The following is a 4,707-nucleotide window of genomic DNA, read 5'->3' as shown; positions in this document are numbered from 1 at the left end:
CCTTTCTGTAGGTGAAGAAATACTGATTTAAAAAGCAGTACAAGATTAGAGAACAGGAAAATATGGTTTAAAATTAAATGCCACATTTTATAGTTCTGAGCAAGCACTAGAAATTAAGAAAAAGGAGTGAACGTTTTTGTTCACTAAGATGTTAATCTTAGCCTCCTAATTTATCTTCCCCCCAGGGATCATTTCAGTTCAGTTTAGTCGCTCAGTTGTGTCCAACTCTTTGGGACCCCGTGGACTGTAGCCTACCAGGCTCCTCTGTCCATGGGATTTTCCAGGCAATAGTCCTGGAGTGGATTGCCATTTCCTCTCCAGGGGATCTTCCCAACCCAGGGATCGAACCTGGGTCTCCTGCATTGTAGACAGACGCTTTACCGTCTGAGCCACCAGGGAAGGATAAGCAGTTTTTATTAGGGCAGCGACTTTGGGATCACCTTTAAACACAGTAGAAGAGTTGGATTGCTGACAGAAGTAGGGGCACAGTGTGTCCAGGGAGGGAAGATACTACGTTTGGGGAAAGTAAATGAATTTGGATTGATATATGAGATGTTTTAGATAGATGAGATTGGGTCACTTTCATGAAAGACATGACTTTTTAGCTGAGGCAGTTGGGCTTGCTTTTGTAGTCTCTAGGGAGCCATTTTGCGGTGCAGTACCATTTTTGACTCTTAATATACCTAGTTATTAATTTGGTTTGATGATATTTTAGATATTCTTAGCTGCATGCTTTTTGCATGGAGAATATAACTTTCCTGTATAACTTAAATTTGTTTTCACAAAAATTCTTTATTTTTTGCAGTGTCTCAAAAGGGTTATTCAGAGACCATAATTTATTCTGTTTCAAAAAGGGGAGGGACACTGGGGTGCCCAGAGGTTTTGTCAATCAGTTGCTAAGTCTTGTCCGACTCTGCGACCCTATGGACTGCAGCATGCCAGGCTTCCCTGTCTTTCATTATCTCCCAGGGTCAGTAACCTTAATAAAGTGTGACACAGTGGCAGATCTGGATTCAGATCAGTATCTTGGGTGTTGAACTCCGCTTCTCCCTTCACTTTATATTAAAGGTATTTGTTTTGAGTTGTGTAGTGCTCAATGTTGACTTTAGGCATTTTCTGCATTTTCTTGCCCCACCTTCTTCTTGGGACTATATATTTTTCTTTGCCCTTATTATTTTTTTTTCCTTTTTCTCTTTTTCTTTCTTTATTTTTTCAGCCACATCCCACATCCTGCATGCGGAATCCTGTTTCTCAACCAGGGATCAAACCAGTGCTCCCTGCAATAGAAGTGTGGCGTCCTAACCAGTGGACCTCCAGGGAATTCCCAACCCTTAGGTTTTAAATGTGGTTCTTGGCAGTTTTTTCAGCAGATCAGGACTCAACACTTTGTTTATCCCGTCCTGTCTGTTTGGTGGTAGTTGTTTCGTTACCATTGATAAACCTGCCCGTTGTAATGTTATGCCCCTAACTCACGCTGACTGCTATCACTACGTATCTTACTTCCCCAACGCCCTGCGGTTTATACAATGGGATGATAATCCCAGCCTTTTCTGAGATTTTTTTTTTGTGTCAATGATCTGAAAGTATCGAGTGGAAAGTACTATAAACACCTTAGGAAACATGATAATTTTATAGATTTTTTTCTCCCAAATAAAATTTTAATATTCTTAATCAACTTGATTGATGTATAATTTGCATTCAGTAAAATTGAACTGTTTTATATGATTTGCATTTTGACAGACAAACTCATCCAAATAGTGGTCATATAATCAAGATGTAAGAACTTTTCTGTTATTCCCAGAGGTTCCTTCTGTGCCCTTTGCATTCATTCTCACCCCTCTTTACCCCTAGAAATTCACTGATTTGCTGTCATCATAGGTTAGCTTTTCCTTTTCTGGACTCTCGTGTAAACAGTCTTAGCCAGGATGTGCTCTTCTTTCATTAGCATCCTGTGTTTAGGATCCTTCATTGTTGCTGCCTTTATCTGTGGTTTGTTGCTTTTTATTGCTGAGTGGTATGTGGGAGCACTGTTGCATTGTAAGGACTGTAAGAGGATTTGCTTATGCATTCATCTGTATCTAACACTTGAATTGTTTGTAGATTTTGGCTATTATGAATAAAGCTGCTATGAACTTGATGTGAAATATTGGGTAGACTTATATTTTATCCTCTTGGGTAAACACCTTGGAGTGGAATGGCTGGATCATATGGTTGGTAGGTGTGTGCTTAACTTTTTAAGAAACTGCCAAATTGTCTTCCAGAGCGGCTGTACTGTCTTACATTCTGTCTAGCAGTGTATGAGAGTTCTTGTTTCTTCTTATCCTCACCAACACTAGGATGATAAAGTTTTGGCCACTCCCGTTCTAATCATTGTGGAGTGCTATCTTGTGGTTTTAATTTACATTTTCCTAATAACTAATGATATTGACATCTTACTTACTTTCTAGCTGTTTCTCTTCTTTGGTGAAGTGTAGTAATACTTGTTCAGATCTTTTGCCCATTTAAAAAAATTGGGTTGTTTTCTTAGTGTTGAGTTTCGAGCATTCTTTATATATTCTTGAAACAAGTCCTTTATCTGATAAATGCTTCGCAAAGATTGTCTTCCTTTGATTTATCTCTTCATCCTTTTAACAGTGTCTTTTTTTTTTTAATTAAAAATTTTTATTGGAGTTTGGTTGATTTGTTGCTCAGTCATGTCTGATTCTTTGCAACACCATGGGCCGGAAGCCAGCCAGGCTCCCCGTCTGTGGAATTCTCCAGACAAGAATACTAGAGTGAGTTGCCGTTTCCTCCTCCAGGGGATTTTCCCAATGCAGGGATTGAACACAGGTCTCCTGCATTGCAGGTGGATTCTTTACCGTCTGAGCCACAAGGGAAGGTTGATTTACAGTGTTAATTTCAGGTGTACAGCAAAGTGAATCAGGTATACATGTATCAACAGTGTCTTTTAGGAGCAAGAGTTTTTATTTTGAGTTCCAGCTTATCCATTTGTTCTCTTATGAATTGTGCTTTTGGTATCATTTCTAAGAAATCTTTGCCTTTAACCCATAACTGAAGCACATGAAAACTGTCTTCCAGCTACTTCTCAGGTACCCAGGTCAGTGGCAATGTCTTGTTTATTAATCATCAGATTTTAATAATATTAAAGAAAATAATTTCTGTGCAGTAATACCCATCCGTATCTAACATGGTTTATAGAAAGATCATGTTTTCTAGTGAAGACCAGATTCCCTCCTTAGTGTAAAGATGTCAGGAATCTTAGATTGATACAAGTTAAAAAAAAAAAATTAATCCATCTTAGTTCAAGGGATAAAGTTTACTAAAATCAATTTATGAAGATTTCAAAAGATTTGAAGATATTGAAGAAAGGTGCTAGATTTGTGTGAAAATAGCCCCTTTGTTGATGAAACAGATAATAAATTTTGATAAACTCCTTTACAAACAATAGTTTACCTTATAGCATACTTAAGTTTCCATGCTCTTGAATGAACTTCAGTATAAGCTTTAAAATTTGTTTCTCATGATTTTCAAAAGTTTATAGCTTGTCTGACTTGCTGTAAGTAAAATGGAATATTCATTTCCTCCCATTGCTCCTGCCTTGCAGGAGGATTCTTTTCCATTGAGCCACCAGGGATTGGTAAGAGACAAGTTATTTTCTATGGGATCCATCTAATTTCTCTACAGCACAAGATTTTTAGCAATTAAAAGGCAAATGCACTTATGATCTATTACTAAATTGTGTCCGACTCTTTGTAACCTCATGGACTGTAGCACGCCAGGCTCCTCTGTCCTCCACCATCTCCTGGAGTTTGCTCAAATTTGTGTCCATTGAATCAGTGATGCTATCTAACCATCTCATCCTCTGCTGTCCCCTAAGATCTATTAATTAACTATAAGTAATATTTTGAGTGTTTTAAGAGAACTCAATTTGTAGGGCATTTAGTTATTAATTACTCTGCCTTTTCTAAGTAGAAAGAACTTAAGTTGAAGTTCTGTGCCTTTTCCAAAAAAGGCTGTTGTAAATTTATGAGTAGACAATCAAGATCTGAGTAGCAGCCAGAAATTATAAGTACAAAATCTAAAAAGATAACATGCTCAGTTATATTGTGTGCTTAGTTGCTTGGACATATCCTGCTCTTTGTGACTCCACAAACTGTGCCCTGCCAGACTCCTCTGTCCATGGGATTTTTCAGGCAAGAGTACTGGAGTAGGTTGCCATTTCCTCCTCCAGGGGATCTTCCTGACCCAAGGATCAAATCCATGCCTCCTGTATCTCCAGCATTGCCGTTAGATTCTTTACCCACTGAGCTAAATTGTATTGTTCCTCCTAACCTGTGGCAGTATTTATCATAGAGAAGAAATGTGAATGATGGTTAAATACGAAACTACTGCTGAAGGTAAAATGCCTGGTAGTTGAATTGGAAGAAAATAAATTTCCTCCGCAGTCTCTGTTATCCAGTTTTGAGAGTCAGTAATCTCAGAAAGATTGAAGGCAGGAGGAGAAGGGGAGGACAGAGGATGAGATGGTTGGATGGCATCACTGACTCGATGGACATGAGTTTGAGGAAGCTCTGGGAGTTAGTGATGGACAGGGAAGCCTCGCGTGCTATAGTCCATGGGGTTGCAAAGAGTCAGACACGACTGAGTGACTGAACTGAATCTCAAAAAATAAAGAAAAAGCAGTTAAGAAAGGGAGACCATAAATTT

At 38.6% G+C, this 4,707-nt stretch overlaps 1 non-coding gene across 1 annotated transcript; it reads right to left on the bottom strand.

Moving 5' to 3' along the window:
• Window positions 1-327: 327 nt before the first annotated feature.
• TRNAC-ACA lies at window positions 328-399 on the bottom strand. Its single transcript has one exon. It is a non-coding gene; the product is annotated as a tRNA-Cys (tRNA).
• Between the last annotated feature and the right edge of the window lie 4,308 nt (window positions 400-4,707).

Source organism: Bison bison, unplaced genomic scaffold (assembly GCF_000754665.1).
Source record: "Bison bison bison isolate TAMUID 2011002044 unplaced genomic scaffold, Bison_UMD1.0 scf7180017864518, whole genome shotgun sequence".
NCBI lineage: Eukaryota > Metazoa > Chordata > Mammalia > Artiodactyla > Bovidae > Bison > Bison bison.
The sequence above is the reverse complement of the archived record's forward strand: the minus strand, read 5'-3'. Positions and strand labels throughout refer to the sequence as shown.